The sequence below is a fragment of the Balaenoptera musculus genome, chromosome 7 (genome assembly GCF_009873245.2).
Source record: "Balaenoptera musculus isolate JJ_BM4_2016_0621 chromosome 7, mBalMus1.pri.v3, whole genome shotgun sequence".
Taxonomy (NCBI): Eukaryota; Metazoa; Chordata; class Mammalia; order Artiodactyla; family Balaenopteridae; genus Balaenoptera; species Balaenoptera musculus.
Genome location: NC_045791.1, coordinates 86073064 through 86091717, shown reverse-complemented (window position 1 = coordinate 86091717; position 18654 = coordinate 86073064). Strand labels below are relative to the sequence as shown.

At 35.7% G+C, this 18654-nt stretch overlaps 1 protein-coding gene across 33 annotated transcripts in view; it reads right to left on the bottom strand.

Annotated features, from left to right (window-relative positions):
* Positions 1 to 18654, bottom strand: part of MAP2 (microtubule associated protein 2) — a 277004-nt gene that overhangs the window by 87849 nt on the left and 170501 nt on the right. For all 33 annotated transcript variants that reach the window (XM_036857803.1, XM_036857804.1, XM_036857802.1 and 30 more), the window contains one exon: positions 16766 to 16842. The gene's annotated coding sequence lies outside the window, so the exon portion shown is untranslated. The remainder of the gene's footprint in view (positions 1 to 16765; positions 16843 to 18654) is intronic.

Genomic DNA, 18654 nt, shown 5'->3' with positions numbered 1-18654 from the left:
TTCTTGAGGTCAGTTTGTAACTCAAGTTCAGATTTCTTAAGTTCAGTCACATACCATGTTGTGAAGAGTGCTCTTCCATTAAACTACACAGTGTTAGGGGATATTTTGCTTGATTTTTGATGAACACTGTAAGATGGAATTCTTTTTGTTTTTTGTTTTTTTTTGGTTTGTTTTTGTTCAGTGTGAGTCTCATGAGGTTCTTCTAGACACCACTTTTAAAATTTTATTTATTTTGTTTTTATTTGAAATGTGATAGTGGCTTACAGAGACACATGAGCCCGGTCAGATCTGGATTCATCTGATGAGACACTGAAGCAAGAAAATGGAGAAAGCTGAGAAAAAAGAGAGCCTGAACAGACTAAAGAACTGGACTTTTCCTTAAGAGGCACTATTTATAAATTGCTTTAACAAAGCATGTATTGAGCCTTCATTTAACTTTCAGATTGTCATCAATTATCGATTTATTTATTGTGCTTTCTAGAATCTCATTCAATAAACATTTATTAAATACCAGCTTCATACCAAGCTATTAGGCACTAGGAATACAATGATGATTAAATTATGGATTCTGGCCACAAACAGCTCACGCTATACTGAAGAGCTCAGATGTGTTTGAAATATATATGTTACAAGATAACACAGTTAATGCAATGATAGAGGCCATCACAGGTACTACATGAATATAGACCTTCTAAGTCATATATATTTAGAAAGAAAAATGGATAGATGCAAAATATTTGTATAACATCCATTTTTAAATATACTAAACTACTGCATCCAGGGAGAGTCCAAAATCTAGTTAATTATAATACATACTAATTTTCTTCTAGGGAAAGGTAAAATATGAGTCATATAAAAGTAAAGTATGAGTCATATAAAGCAGATCAACTTTTTTCTATTTTCTTTCTTTTCGGATTTGGGTCAGGCTGTGTGCCATGTTGCACAGTGCATCTGCTGGCTGTAATTGTGACTCAGGAGAATTCTGAGTTAAGCTGAAAGTAGCTTTGTTCACTCCATCAGCTGAGTTGGGCCGAAAAAAAAAACAAAAAAAACACCTCACAGAAGCCTTATCATTTGGAATTCCCTCACAACTCATGTCTGATCCAAGTGGGTCAGTCAGTCCTCATATACTGTTTGAGATATTTCTTTGAGCTGACATATCTTTATGTACCCTGGAGTGAATTCTAGAAATCACTTCAACTTTTATGGCTTGCGACTTGTATTCTGCTAACCTTCTGGAGTGATATGATGTGACATAAATTTGCTAAATCCCCCAGGTCTGAAATATATGTAATTAGACTATGTTTATGAGATGATTAAAAACTGAGCTGAAAAAAATATTCAAGTAAAGAAATATTCACAATAATTAATTTTTCTACGAAGACAAATATTCCAATCTTACATGTAGAAGTCTTAATGCATGTATAGGCATTGATGTGGCAAAATTATATGGTAAGCTCACAGATAAAAACATTCTGATATAAAAACAGACCCATCTTAGGCAATTAAGGCAAATGGGACCTGGCCAAGAGCAAATAAAAACATGGTTTGGAATGTAAAAAATGCTAAATTAATTTTTAAATGAAACACATTTCTACGAAAGTCACAAGAATTTTGAGGAAGCACGTTAATTTTTTAAATATATTCTTTGGGCCGTGCTTACTTTTTTTACTAAACCCAATACGTTTTTAACACTTCATTATAACCATTGCGTTGTTAAAGGATAGGAACTTTATGCTTTTTTAATGGCAGTAGGAGAAGGGGAGAAAAGGGGACAGATAAGGCTGATGATAAACCTCTGGGCAGGTTAGAGGTGTTGCTGCTGTGGACTGTGCCTTGTCTGCCTGGGATTGCAGATGACCTGAGGCAAGAGGAACACAGTAGCAGTAAACCTGCTTCATTCAGGTAGGTTGTGTCTGAGCTTTTGGTTGGCACTCTTTGATTTTTAGATTTCTAATCTATACATCCAAGAATTCACCTTAGTGTTCTTATAGAAGCAATAAATAGGCAAATCTGGAGAATCTTTCTGTCTCTGCCACCATTAATCTCTAAAACGTTTTTTGAAATTCTTTTCAATTCCATGCTGAAGAACTTGGGTACCACAAGTAAATCTATAGATTAAGAATTGGCTTCTCAGCAAGAAGCAAGCATATGGATTATTTCTACATTGTCTTCTTTTTAAATGCTTAGAACCTATTGTATTAGAACCTATTGTTTCAATACAATAGGGTTTTTTTTCAAAACAAAGAAAAGTTCACAAAAGTTCTACTTAGTAAGGTTTCTCAAAACCCTTAGACATTGATCATTACAATGAGAAATTTTTTTTTTATTATTTCTGGAAGCCTATAAAGAAGTGACGTACTATTATAGAAGAGAAATATCAGACTGTGGCATCAGATTAGAGGACATGGGTGATGGGACTTGCAGAGCATGGCTCATGGGTCTCCATTTGGTCAAGCCAAGTACTAACAGACCACTCATTTCCACTTGGCAGTTCTCCTGACACTAGATGAGACTATTGAAAAGTGTCGGACAGAAATAGATGGAAAAAGCACTACCCTCACCCACTGAAGTATGGGACCAAAAGAATTTGCTTCTTTTATTTTTTCAAAATCTTTTACTTTAACTAAACTAGGAGGTAAACCAAGGCGAGGAAGTACTCCAAATTTAGGTTAGAAAGTCAGCGTTAAGCTATGTAAAAAATGTGAACTCAGGATGGGATCAAGAAATTCAGTGAAATAAGGTAACTGCGTTACTCCAAGAAAATGGCCATAAACAATTGTCATTTAGCTTCACATGAGATCCATATTTCCAGTAGGCATTTTGGTTGAGAATTTCTAAGCAGCAAGATTTAATTTTATCTTTGTTACCTTGTTTTATCTTTTAAAAATTAGAATGAATAGTTTAGTTTTTAAAACTAAAACTATATTCCATGTCTGGCATTTTAATTGTAGAGGCCAAGGGAAACAGACATTTCAGTTAAACATAAATATTTTCTTGGTAAGGTCAGGATAATGCAAATTACGATGCACAGATATATCTCCTTTGAGGAACCACAGACCTCAAATGTAAAGGAAACCAAAATTTCTTAGGAAAAAATAAAAGTCTTTTCAGAAATAATTTGTAAATAAGAAAGAGACTGCCTCACTCATTCTTAACTAACTGAAAAAAAAGTGACACAAGTGCCTTAATCATGAGCAGTAGAAGAGAGACATATGAGGTTAGAAAATGTTCTCTTCTGGTGAAATTTAACAATATTTATTAAACACCTATTATGTCACAGGCATGGTTCTAGATGCTCAGGATATGTAAGTACTAGCAAGACTCAGCTTTTGGTCTTAAGAAGCTACTGAGAGAAATCAACATGACATCATGCAGTTAAGTGACGATATGATAAGTGTTTTAATAGAGGTATACAGGGATTCTGTGGAAGTTCCTATGAAATAAAAAAATTTGTGGGAGACTTCATAATGGCAAAATGTGCTTTCAGTCTTCAAGGGCATTCATGGTGGATGAGGGCACAATTCTAACCACAAAATCAGCAACACTAAGACATGGGGGTAGAAGAGAACTGGCAGCATGCTAGAAAACATCAAGGATGTTTCAGAATGCCAGAAATAGGAGAGTGGATGTGCTGCAGAGAAGCAAGTGTCCAGATGATGAAGCATCTTGTCAGCCTGTGTAGGATAAATTTAAGCATTATTAACGGTACATCACTGAGAAACTTTAAGCCAATGATGAATGAGAAAATGAGCCATTGAAAGGGTTACAGAAGGTTATGATCAGAAACAGGAAAAGTAGATAGATGGTCAATAATGTGATAATCAATGAGAGTGCATATAAGAATTTGAATTAAAGTAGTGCTGGTGGGATTGGAGATGGGGGAAGGATATAAGATATTTATTTTGAAACACAGGTAGGTCACTCAGTGCCCCACAGGTCATGCAAAATTCCCATCCTCATGAAAGTTACATTTTAATGAGGTAATCATATAGTTACCAAACACCTAATTAAAATATTAAATTTCATATGATTAAATATTAATTTATATTAAATTATTAAATCTTGCATTTCATATATTTAATATAAAATTAAAAATGAGAAGATAGCAAGGCAAAAGGAAGCCACTCTTTTCCATAGGGTGGTCAGAGAAACATCTCTGAGGAGGTGAGTTTGGAGGAGGGATTCAGATGATATGGAGGATGCTAGCTATGTAAAGAACCAGGTAGGGATGCTCCAGGAAGGAGGTGGTGCTATAAGTACAGAGGTTTTGGGGTGGGAATGAGCTTCGTGTGTTTGAGGTTGACTTGGAGTAAGATGCAGGAAGAGTGCTGTGAGAGCTAAGCAGAGCCAGGTTGTGTAGAATCCTGTAGAACTTGGTCAAGAGTTTGGATTTATTCCTAAGTAATGTACAATGGGAAGGGGAGAAATGGGGAGATGTTGATCAAAGGGTATAAACTTCCAGTGATAAGACCAATAATGTCTGGGGATCCAAAGTACACTGTGAGACTATAGTTAATAATACTGTATATTATATACTTTAAAGTTGCTAACAGAGTAGATCTTAAATGTTCTCACCACAAAAAAGAAAGGATAGTTATGTGGGGTAAAAGAGGTGTTAGTTAATGCTATGATAGTAATCATTTTGCAATATGTAAAGGTATCAAATCACATTGAACACCTTAAATTTACATGTTACATGCCAATTATATCTCAGTAAAGCTGGGGGAAAAATGTATGATGCAAAGTCCTTGCAGGATTTTGAGGAGGGTGGTAATAACTGTTTAAAATGCCTTATTGGCTGCTGTGTGGAAGGTAGAGCACAACAAGGCAAAAGGGGAAACAGAGAGGCAAGTAGGAGGCTACTGCTGTTGTCATCTGAGAGACTATGGCAGCTCTGATCACAGCGCACTAAGAGGATAAGAAGTCAGTAGATTCTGAATTCAAGAAACAATAGTTGCAAGGTAGGCTTGTCATGATTTAAACTCTTGAAAAATAAGAGAAGGGTTTTCAATGTATTACCTATGTATAAATATTTCAAATAGAAAGATACACCATGTTCTTGGGTTGCAAGAATCAATATTGTTAAAATGACCATACCACCCAAGGCAATCTACAGATTCAGTGAAATCCCTATCAAAATACCAATGGCATTTTTCACGGAACTAGAACAAATAATTTTAAAATTTGTTTGGAAACACAAACGATCCCGAATAGCCAAAATAATCTTGAGAAAGAAGAACAGAGCTGGAGGACTCACACTCCCTGACTTCAGACTATACTACAAAGCTACAGTAATCAAAACAGTATAATACTGGCACAAAAACAGACACAGATCAGTGGAACAGAATAGAGAAGCCAGAAATAAACCCACACACTTACGGTCAATCAATCCATGACAAAGGACGCAAGAATATACAATGGAGAAAAGACAGTCTCTTCAATAAGTGGTGCTGGGAAAACTGGACAGCTACATGTAAAAAAATGAAATTAGAACATTCTCTAACACCAGATACAAAAATAAACCCAAAATGGATTAAAGACCAAAATGTAAGACCAGATACTATGAAACTCCTAGAGGAAAACAGGCAGAACACTCTGACATAAATTGCAGCAATATTTTTTTGGATCCGTCTCCTAAAGTAAAGAAAACAAAAGCAAAAACAAACAAATGGGATCTATATTACATAATATAGTTACTCAGCTCTGTAATGAGAAAATTATATAAAAATTATACATCAGTATGTTACTTCCCTACAGAGCTTCATTGAAGAACTTCCCTGCCCTCGTGCTGCATTCAAATAACACTTTTGTAGTGTATATTTAAATGATCCGTAAATATATGTCTGTATATTATAGTTGAGTGTGCATGTATGTTATGTTATATTATCTTAAATTACTCTATTTTTCAATTGCTCTTCCTTTTAAAACAAAGTTTCCTTTAGAATTCTTAGGTTCCAAAAGCAAGACCTGCTCCAGTTGCAAACATATGTCAAAAAGGAATACACAAGCCTGAAACAAAGAGGCTTACACACTGCTTCCCAGTAGCAAGAACTTTCTAGTATCACAGCAGTCTGTCTTGGAAAAAGGTCTTTTTGATTGTTTTGGTCCTTTGCTCTTTATTCAAGATTGATTACTACCGGATCTTTCCTAGAGCGCTGTTCACAATGGTTTAAATGGTTTTAAATGACTCAAGCTTTGGCACCCCCTCACTAAAGTATTTGCTTTAGTGAATTCTAAATTTCTCTTACAGAGACTACAACTGTCTCGGAATCAGACTGCCTTCTGTAGTAATTACTGAGCACATGGTACAACGGGAGTCCTTGACATTCATTAAAAAAAGTGCAGGGGGTGGGTAAGGAAAAAAAAGAGTAAGAAAACTTAATCACAAGAAATTAGCATGTTTAAGTAAATCATTATAGTGCTCAGGAAGAAAGATCTGACAGAGACACTCAGAAGGAATCAGCCTCCAGGTTCAGCCAAGTTGGAGTTTTGCTTATCACTTATTCTTCTTACACAGGCTGACGCACTAAACCATTTTTCCTTATATACTTGCAGGAAGGGCCATTTTTATTAGGGTTCCTTCATTTTAAAATGCTCTCTGATGCCATGAGAACTTGATTAAATTGCTACCCATTCTTAAAGGGAAAAGGAGTTTTAATCTTCAAGGAAAAAACAGTGATCATACACTTACTGCAATGCAATATGCTCACAAAGACCCAAGCGTTCCACAGTCACAGGAACCTGAAGCGTTGTGGCAGAATTATTAGCAGGTAAGTTGATTTTGCAGAATGTTTACCTGATTGAATGGCTTTTAAACAACACTGTAACACAATATTCTGGTCACATAAAATTATATGCACAGCTACCCTCCATATAAACAGCAATATTTACTACTCTCCAAATAAATGGTACTGATAAAACAAATAAAAAATATAATATGGGGCCTATATTATTTGTGAGTTCATCCAAAAATCAAAATTCTTTAAAAATTTTTGCAAAAGTACAAACTGTGGGTTTTTTCCTCAATATTTTACCTTTACTTATTTTTCTTTAAAAGGGCACCTCTTTTTTCAGTTCAAAATGAGTTTTTATTTTACCATCCCAACTCATGTCTTTTTATAATGCATTTTAGAAACTCATCAGAGTACAAATATTTATTTTGTTCTACAATGATGCTTTCTACATTTATCAATTAATAATTTGATTCTTTTAGCAAGCAGTTATTGAAGAAAACCAAGAGTAGTACCAGGCACTATGCTTTTTGAGACATTATCCTTTTGGATACAACATATATTTCTATAAGGAGCGTTTTAAAAAATATCTTATTTGTGTACTATTGTATGAATTAACTTTGATAAACTGATGTATCTAATATATTTACTATTTTAACATGATACTGAGATTATGATTCATAGATTTATCTCTATGGTATGAATGGCATCTATTCTTGTCAGGGCTTGAGAACTATTTGATCCATATGTTCAAATATATTAATTCCATAGACAGATTTTCTTTGGGTATAACAGAGACTGCTAGCAGTTTATCAAAATCTCTGTCTTCTTTTTCCTCAGCACACAGCAGGATTACATCTCCTAACCTCCTTTGCAGTTAGATGTGGTCACATGACCCAGCTCTAATGGAACGTGAGCAGACGTCATACGTTCACTTCTAGGTTTCACTCATACACATTTCCCTGTGCTCCTCCTTGGTCTCTGCCCTTCTACCAGCTGGATGGAGACAATAACAAAGCCACAAATAAAAGGAGTCTGGATACCTAGTTGACTATGAAGAGGGAAGACAGCTTCCCAACCCAAACACTCAGCTAGGACTGTTAAATGAGCAAGAAATAAAGTGATAACACACTTCTGAATCTACTTGTTTTAGCAATTAGCCAATCCTAACTAATATACTTGGAGAAAAGTTTGAAGAACTATATAATGAGATTAGAAAAAAAAAAAAAAAGCATGAGACTAATAGAAGCAACAGGGTTAAATGAAACAAATTTCAGTAACTATCCTCCATTTGTTGCCAACACAGCAAATCCCGACAGCACTAGGACAGTCCATGGGTGTTGGAGCGGGAGAAGGGAGAGAGTCAACTTGCGGCAAGAGCATTTCCTGCTGCTCTTCCTAAATTACCTTCTTCATGCCCCTCACTTTTTCTGGTATGGATGGTGCAAAGAGCCCAGCCTTCAGGTTGGTCCTATTCTAATGCCTGCCTTGAGGCCAAGGTGGAGACAGAATTTGCAATCATTTTCAGAGAATCTTAGGACAGTTTGATGTTTGCCAAGGACAAAGTGAAAGCACTGCCTTTCCTGAGATGATAGAAGACTTTACACCTGGTCTATTTCCTGTCTCCACAGTCCTTCTTCATCCTCCCTTATTGTCTTCACTTTATCTTAGAACAGGTGGCCCTTGCTTTTGTTAATATTAATATCTCCACTTGTTCTTTAGCAGATCTTTTCCCGCCTCCTCCAAAGCTTTGTTTCCTTAAATATTCCCTTTTGGAATCACAGTGTCAGCTTTCTCCTTCCTTCTGACTATAAACATACTCTTTTTTCTTATCCACAACAAACACTCACACACACAAGAGAAATGACAATTAAAAAACAACTACCATCATAAAACCTATTTTGTAAATCTGCTACCTTGGGCTACAGCTCATTTGTTTTTCACCTCTTTAACCCCTCATTTATATACCACCTACTCACTCTTTCAATCATTATTTACTTATTATTTATTGTTGTTATTAGCTATTAACAACAATTTATTAAATATTAATTTGTTTCATATCGAATAACACGTTTCTGGAGGCACAAATATGATGAAGACAAAACTTTTGCCTTTGAGGACTTCACAGAGCTGGGAAGAAAGACAGATGAAAATAATTACACAGCAAGATGATTTTTCTGTAGTCTAGATACACTTAAAGGGCTATGAAAGTGCCTCCTCCCTCAAAAGGCACAATTAATACTACTTTTCAGGCTGGAGAAGAAAGCTTCATAGAAGGAATGACATTTGAATTGAAAAGACATAAGCTTTTGTAAGCCAGACAAGAGGAAAATGAGTATTTAGGCAGGAGTTGCAGAAATAACAAAGGCAATAAGTAATATGAGAAAAACATTGTGTACAAAGAAATAATTAAGTTGAAGAAACAACAAGTAGTCTGCTGTGGTTAGAATGAAGGAAAGGCAATTGAATTAGAGACGGGGATTGGAGATTGTCCAGAAGTGGCTACTTAGAGCCCTAGTTTGAAGGGTCTTTAGTGAGTTTGGACCTTTATATTATAGAAAAGTTTTAAATAGGGAAAAGAAGTGATATGATCTATATGAAAAAGTCACATGATGGAGAGTCAGGTTATACAAGAGTCAGGAAGAGGGAAACTCATCAAAGGCCATTGAAAGCTTCAGGTAAATGTACTGGAGGCCCGTACTGAGGGTTAAGAGTGTCCGGCACTTGCATTATGAAGTACCTCAGTGACCATAAAGTAATTTTCCCTCTTCTGCTTGAGCAAAAAGTAGACTTATTGACTTTGACTCCTTCCCCAAATTGACTGAGAAAAGGCTACTGCAACAGGTGTACAGAATTTTCTAAAGGCAAACATCCAACAAGATTTGGCTTTTAAGACCGCCCACAGTAAGCCTCCCTTATTAAGTGACTTGTAGTCATGGCCAAATGAAAGAACTAAATGCATAATAACTATTACTTATTCTAAGCATTAAAAAAGTGCTCATCAGCACCCAATTTTTGTCTTTTCCTATCTCCATCTGGCCATACTGTTAAAAGGCAAGACTTAATAACAGCACCCTCATGAACGAGAACTAGAGCCTTTTGCAGCAGGTGGTGCCCACCTCTGCCTACAGAATTGCAGCCCAAACAATCTGCTTGGAATTGCAGAGAACTCAGTAGAATGTGCTTATGACTCAGCCTGTTAAGTAGGAGGACTGTTATTGTTATTTTAACTCCTGCCAGAGTATGTGGGCAACTCTCCCTCTTTCTGTCTTGAGTTAACCAAGAGACATCCCTCTTCAAAACCTCACCCCGGAATAGGTTCTTGCTCAGTTAGAGCCAGAACAGTTTGGGGTCTGGGTATGACTGCCAGCTGATAGCGCAGATTAGAAAAGGCTTTCATAAAGGGAACATCTGATATCCTAATTTACCAATAGAATTTTATTTTTAGAATGTTTAATCTGCCTTTAAAATTATTCACACAGAGTGCCATAGACCAGAGCTGAATGCTGATGAGACAGTAATCAGCACAAGTCAAGGTACTTATTTTCGGAAAGGATGGTGAAAATACCAGGGTTTCTTTCTCTTTCCCTTAACCCTGGGGGTATTGTGGTCCTACTGTTTGTCTTTCTCTTGCCAAATGTTCTCAACAGTGTAAACATTCATCAAGTGCTGCTCCTAAGGAATACTGTAAAAATGAAACAAAAATCAGCCTATTTTACAGAACATTGTCTTAAAGGATAAACTTCACCCATCAATGTATGATGAAAAGATGTAAATCTCTTTGACGATAAAGCAAAATCTAAGCAATGTCAGGTTGTGGCAAGTCATTATTATGTAGACAAAAGATGGCGTGGAATAGTAAAATAAATATGTTCTGCTTTCAAAATGGTTTTCTCATTTCCACTCAGCTAATTTTTCTCTGTGTTTCTGGTGCTATAAATTAAGATTCAAGATTACATATCAGTAGAATAAAATTTTGTCATAATGCTATAAAATCATATGTCAAAAAGATGCAGGAAAGCTCCTCAGCATTCCAGAAGCGAGGGACTCTACTAAGACAAACTGAAAGAATCCTGAAAAGGGCAACAACCGTCACTGGTGTGCGTGAAAGATAGCATGTGTATTCCAAAGTAACCTTTGCATGCCTCTCTAGTCCTTCAAAAAGTGAGGGTCCACCAAGATAGAGATACCATTCTAGACACAGCTCAGAACATCACATAGTCTCTGCCCTCAGTGGGGAGAGAGAGGATGTTGAGATGACATCAGGGAGGTAGAAGATGTCAGCTTATATAGCACCTTCCTGGCCACAGCAGGAGTGTGGGTTTTCTTCTGACTATTAAGGACAGTCCTTGGTGGATTCTGAACAAAAGAGTCATATCAATTGATTTATAAAAGATCAGACTATGTGAACAATACATTATACAAGAGCAATATTGAGCACAGGAGGCTACTGCATTCTCTAAAATGAGAGAGAGTAGATTCCAATGATACAGGTAAAGACAACGAGAAAAGATTAGATTCTGGACAGAGGTGAGCTTGTCACTGTTATTATCTGCAATGAGGCTTAAGAAGGTTAAATAATCTGCCTCTAATAGGTAGTGGAGGCCAGAAATAAAGCAATGGTCAGGGTCGTTCACTACGCTTTAAATGTCTACGTGGGACTTCTGCGTCAAAAAGCTGCTGAGATTATATGAAGTAGGCAGACTTAAATGTTAGAGAGATATAACAATCTTTATACTAAGAACTACACGTATTAGGTTTGAAAAATTCAATTCTAAATTTCACAGAATTAGTTATATTAGCACATGATTATAAAGATTTTGCCATTTACAAAGCATTTTCACTCCTATTATCCCATTCAACGTTATCATAGCAAAATAGAGATATCTAACAGTCACATTTATGATATCACTGAAGTGTCAACTACAAATTGGCACTTGCCATTGGCACTTGTTATCTACCTCTACAAGGATTAGATCAGGTACTGCAGCTGCTGATTTTCAACATCCCCTGAAAGGAGTTCAGGGTGGACAGCAGAAATGAGGTACTCTGTGCTCTGGGGAGGGGGGGTGGCGTAAACAGGCAGAACAGGTCTTCAGATAGTTAGATATTTTCAGGAGCCGATTTTATGAGCCCAATTCTTATATCTCCTCAGATCTAGAAAAGCAGTAAAATCCTTCATGGTGACTTCTGCTTCCCGTGACTAGCAGTACCCTGCACAACACTAGCAGAAACCTTCTGTAAAAAAATATATGCTTGATTGCATGTATTCCCCCTTCACCAAAATCACATATATACTGACCTTCCCCCCTGCCTCCTTGGAGCGGTTTCTCAGAGCTATCTGAAATGTTGTCTCCCGGGCTGCAGTCCTCATCTTGCCCCAAATAAAACTTAACTTGCATCTCTCATGTTGTGCATTTTTTAAGACAACAGAAGGAATTTTTGCCATTCTCAATAGCTTGTTTTCTTTTTTTAACATCTTTATTGGAGTATTATTGCTTTACAATGGTGTGTTAGTTTCTGCTGTATAACAAAGTGGATCAGCTATACGTACACATATATCCCCATATCTCCTCCCTCTTGCGTCTCCCTCCCACCCTCCCTATCCCACCCTTCTAGTTGGACACAAAGCACCAAGCTGATCTCCCTGTGCTATGCGGCTCCTTCCCACTAGCTATCTATTTTACATTTTGTAATGTATATATAAGTCCATGCCACTCCCTCACTTCGTCCCAACTTACCCTTCCCCCTCCCTGTGTCCTCAAGTCCATTCTCTATGTCTGCATCTTTATTCCTGTCCTGCTGCTAGGTTCTTCAGAAGCATTTTTTATTTTTTTTTAGATTCCATATATATGTATTAGCATACGGTATTTGTTTTTCTCTTTCTGACTTACTTCACTCTGTTTGACAGTCTCTAGGTACATTCACCTTGCTACAAATAACTCAATTTCATTTCTTTTTATGGCTAAGTAATATTCCATTGTGTATATGTGCCACATCTTCTTTATCCATTCATCTGTCGATGGACACTTAGGTTGCTTCCATGTCCTGGCTATTGTAAATAGAGCTGCAATGAACATTGTGGTACATGACTCTTTTTGAATTATGGTTTTCTCAGGGTATATGCCCAGTAGTGGGACTGCTGGGTCATATGGTAGTTCTTTTTTTAGTTTTTTGAGGAAACTCCATATTGTTCTCCATAGTGGATGTATCAATTTACACTCCCACCAACAGTGCAAGAGGGTTCCCTTTTCTCCACACCCTCTCCAGCATTTATTGTTTGTAGATTTTTTGATGATGGCCATGCCGACTGGTGTAAGGTGATACCTCATTGTAGTTTTGATTTGCATTTCTCTAATGATTAGTGATGTTGAGCATCCTTTCATGTGTTTGTTGGCAATCTGTACATCTTCTTTGGAGAAATGTCTATTTAGGTCTTCTGTCCATTTTTGGATTGGGTTGTTTGGTTTTTTGATATTGAGCTGCATGAGCTGCCTGTAAGTTTTGGAGATTAATCCTTTGTCAGTTGCTTCATTTGCAAATATTTTCTCCCATTCTGAGGGTTGTCTTTTTGCCTTGTTTATGGTTTCCTTTGCTGTGCAAAAGCTTTTAAGTTTCATTAGGTCCCATTTGTTTATTTTTGTTTTTATTTCCATTGCTCTAAGAGGTGGGTCAAAAAGGATCTTGCTGTGATTTATGTCATAGAGTGTTCTGCCTATGATTTCCTCTAAGAGTTTTACAGAGTCTGGCCTTACATTTAGGTCTTTAATCCATTTTGAGCTTACTTTTGTGTATGGTGTTAGGGAGTGTTCTAATTTCATTCTTTTACATGTAGCTGTCCAGTTCTCCCTGCGCCACTTATTGAAGATGCTATCTTTTCTCCATTGTATATTCTTGCTTCCTTTATCAAAGATAAGGGGACCATATGTGCATGGGTTTATCTCTGGGCTTTCTGTCCTGTTCCATTGATCTATATTTCTGTTTTTGTGCCAGTACCATACTGTCTTGATTACTGTAGCTTTGTAGTATAGTCTGAAGTCAGGGAGCCTGATTCCTCCAGCGCCGTTTTTCTTTCTCAAGATTGCTTGGGTATTCAGGGTCTTTTGTGTTTCCAGACAAATTGTGAAATCTTTTGTTCTAGTTCTATGAAAAATGCCATTGGTAGTTTGATAGGGATTGCATTGAATCTGTAGATTGCTTTGGGTAGTATAGTCATTTCCACAATGTTGATTCTTCCAATCCAAGAACATGGTATATCTCTCCATCACTTTGTATCATCTTTAATTTCTTTCATCAGTGTCTTATAGTTTTTTGCATACAGGTCTTTTTTCTCCTTAGGTAGGTTTATTCCTAAGTATTTTATTCTTTTTGTTGCAATGGTAAATGGGAGTGCTTCTTTAATTTCTCTTTCAGATTTTTCATCATTAGTATATAGGCATGCAAGAGATTTCTGTGCATTAATTTTGTATTCTGCTACTTTACCAAATTCATTGATTAGCTCTAGTAGTTTTCTGGTAGCATCTTTAGGATTCTCTATGTATAGTATCATGTCATCTGCAAACAGTGACAGTGTTACTTCTTCTTTTCCAATTTGGATTCCTTTTATTTCTTTTTCTTCTCTGATTACTGTGGCTAAAACTTCCAAAACTATGTTGAATAATAGTGGTGAGAGTGGGCAACCTTGCCTTGTTCCTGATCTTAGTGGAAATGGTTTCAGTTTTTCACCATTGAGAACGATGTTGAATAGCTTGTTTTCTCTCTCTGGGTAGATATTGTGCCTTCCTTACTCTTCTAACACCAGTCCCCTCAACTCTCATAAATGAATCCTAATAATATTGGTGGAACAAATGAAACTGCAATTGAGGTATCAAACAGGTTAAGTTCTCCCCATTCTTTTTCTGGTAGGAGTATAGCTTTGAAGTCTGAGAGAGATGAATTTGAATCTGGGCTCTGCAATCACTATATGATCTTAGTAAGTTACCCGACGTATGTTGGCCTTGATTTCCCATCTGCAAAATTGCATTGCACTTGTGACATGCAAGGCTTGCATCAAATCTTACACGTACTCATATTTGCCCAGCAAAGGTTAGTTAATCTCTTCTTTCTCTCCCAACTCCATCAGAGTAGTAATTTACTCCCTTCAGAAAATAAAATGGTTATGAAATATTCTATGTCTATAAATATTATTATATGTTGATATTTCTTTTACCTTAAAAAATGTAGTGATACAGAAAATTAGAAAAAAATCCTTTTTAAAAAGTTTCTCTCATGATTTTTGAAGGGCATATGAACAGCTAACATGGGCCAAACAAGAGTGTTTTTCTTTTATGTATCTTTCAAATTTCAAGGGTAGTATTTACATTGTGTTTGGGAATAGTCAGTATTTCACCTATGGGGAAATAAAACAAATTTCAATATTGTGTTATGGCAAAAGCAGTAAAAAATATGAGTACCATTAGTTAGCAAGATCCTTGCAGCCAAAAAAACAAAACAACAAAAAAACTTTTCTAATAGGAAAAATTGAAACAAACAGAATTGGCATGATATCACATATTAAGATATTTGGATCTCTTATATAGAAATCTGGGAGATGCTTTGAAAGCCATACTTAACCCATTGTAGCATTAAACCTTCAAAATGCTTAAAGTTATTTAGAAATAATAGTTAATAAGACTGAGCACCAGATGACTGAAACATTACAATGAGTCAACTTTACCGCAGAATGAGTCAACCAGATCTTTATGTATCAATATGGATGAATCTCTAAATATAATGTTGGGTGAAGGCAAGGTGCAAAAGAATATCTGCAGTATGATGCCATTTATACAAACTTTCAAAATGTAAATGATTATATGGGATATTGTTTCATACATATGTCATTAAATTTAGGACATCATTAAACATAGGAAGGTTATATCATCTTCAAGATTACGACACATTTTAGGAAGAAGGGAAAGGTTTATTTCTTTAGAAAAGATTTCAACAAAGCTGAATGTTAGCATTTTTTTCAAATTCATGTGGCTGATACTCAGGTATTTCTTATAATATTTCCCATATTTCACTTTGGAAATTTTGTAAGCTTTCTTGATTAAAAATAAAATAATAAAGAAATAATGAAAAGAGAAAAGTGCATACTGCTACAGCAGATTTAAGACGGGATATTCAGTACTTCCAGTAACAAGAGATTACATGAAAATGCAGCCTTCATTTCCTAGAATAAGAAATCATTCATCTGTACTCTTTCCGTAATATTATTCTGCTTCTATCAGAGGAATTTTGAGTTCAAAGACATTAACATGAAAGAAAATATTCTTTCTGCTTGTAAACTGAGCTAAAGTGTACACACTCCTTTATTTACTCATGCAACAACTGTAAAGTAACAAGTACAAACCTAAAGTAAATGTTTCCCTGCCATCTCTTTGGGCAAGTGCATTGTCTTTTTTTCTTCCTTAATCAGAGACAACCAACTCAACACAAACAAGAATCTGATGACTAGGCATTTCTACCACAACTAGCCTCACAATAATAGCTGGGCTGACGTTCTTTCCAGCGCCTTAATCCCAGACCCCAGGATACAACCTTGGGTGAACTTCTATACCTACCTACCTCCTCTGTCTCGGCCTCATGCCCCTAATCTATAAAAGGAGCACCCTTATATCTACTCACAGGGTTATACAGAATAAATGGTTTAGTTTATGTGAAGTAAGTCATGTAGGACCACAAATGGCACATAGTAAGTGTTGAGAAGACACTATTGATATTGTTAACCATAGCAGAAGAGACAGGCTTAGTTCAATCCTCATTTCAGAGAAAGATTTTTTCATTCATTTACTATGAAATCATTCAAAACATTATGAAATGCTATTTTAATAATCCTAAATCTATTAGCTGTAGAATGCTTGTATATTTTTCCCTTATCAAAATGAATTGGTACTTATTTAATGAAGATTTTTTTTTAAATGTGGTTAACAAAGGTTTAGTTTCCACAATTGTGGGTAAACTCTTTTATTGTAGAGAGGATAGGGTCTTACCTATTCAAAGAAGTGGTAAAATGGTAAAGTTCGTTATATTGTGTTCTCAAAGGGTTGATAATATGTTCTGGTTTCTTCTGTAAAAAAAAGAAGTTAGGAAATTAATAATTTAATCTCTGATCTATGTATATCAATTACATCATGTAGGTCAATACTAAATTCAACTCACGGCTTTATTCTTATAATGGGTAACTGAGACTATGAGATGAATTTCATGATGGTTCCTTATAGTCATACACTGAGCATTTACAAACAGCTAGGTCCTTTTCTGAGTGTTTCGAATAGAGAAGTGAAAATGCTAACTGTTGCAGACTTTTTCTTACTTTTTAGCTTCACTCCAGTAAAGCTTTTATAAAGAAAAAATAATATTTTAACTTGTTTAAATTGTTTTCAGCTAATAAATAGTAGGGAATTGTATTCTCTCCCAAGAGAATATATTTGTCCTGGTAAATTGTTAACTACACCCAGTAAGTTTTAAAGGCCTGGGCCTCTAGCCCAGTCTGCACTGATTCTCTACAGCACAGGATGGAAGGGAATTTTTTTACCAACTAATTACATTTTCTGTCTAGAGTACTAAACTTATTTTGACATTCAGAATCCTAAAAGTCATTCTGGATTAGTAATTCTGCTTAGAAATTCCACTAGAACAATACAAAGTATTTCTTACTGAAATAAACACAATTACTAGAAGGCACTAGCTTTGTTTTGTACCTTACAAGCCATTCAGGTGTACTCGCCCTCAATACATGAGTGTCCTTAAATGCAAGGGGCAGAGCTGAGGCTCATTTTTAAGTCCTGCTCTCTTACAATAGATGTCTAAATCTACACATCACTATGTGTCTCCACCAAGGCCTGTGTGATTTTCACGTCTGGTAAAACAGACCCCATCCTGTTCTCAAGGAAGATGTTGCTCTACAAGTAAGGAGCCCTAAGAGTTAAACTGAGAGCTATTAATTCTTCTTCAAGACCCAGAAGGAAAGGTAAACTTGGAAAGACATAAAGCAGGTGCCTCAGTTCTTCTCTGTGACCCTTCAAAGAAAAATTTGTATATGGATATGAGCAGACAAGGTTTTGATTCAAAAGTGACAAACATTGACTGGGCCAGGACCTGTATTAAGTGCTTTTACATGTATTAGCTCACTTAATCTGTGAGCATTTACATACAATGTACAGTAGCAAACAAATCTATTAACGCATATTAAAGATAGAAAGGCTTAACATTTAAAAAAAAATAAAGAAAATTCTGCAGGCAAGAAGAAACACAGTAGAATTTTCCACTCCCTCAAATAACTTGATAGATATTTTAGGAAAAAAAAAATTTGACTACCCAGACCTCTGTACACAGCTATTTTTTCCTTTAGTCCAGCTCAGTGGTTCTCAACTTTGGAATATATATAACATTATTATACAGAGTGCTATACACAATAACAAGACTCTATAATACAGAGTTCTATGTACAATAACAAGACTAAAGAACTTTCTTTTTTGCAAATGCTCAATTACTTTTATTGAATTGTTAATGATTTCAATAATTGGAAACAACATCAATAAATTAGTTAAATAAATGACAATACATTTGAAGACTAGAGTATTTTGCAGCTTTTAGACAGTATCAACTAGTGTTATGAGTACTGGTATGAAAAGATAACCAAAATATAAAACAAATGTTTAAACAGAATGTAAAGTGAAAATAGCAAGTTGGAGAATGCTATACATATAGTAAGACTAAAGAATTTTTAAGGGTAGTTTTGATCAAAAGCAAATTAAACCTCACAGGTTGATTTTAGAACAAAAAGAAAATGGTAAATCAGCTCTGGACCTTGTTCAGAAAGAAAGAGTTTTTGGGTAATTAATCAACGACTACTGAATAAAATATCATCCTTTATTTC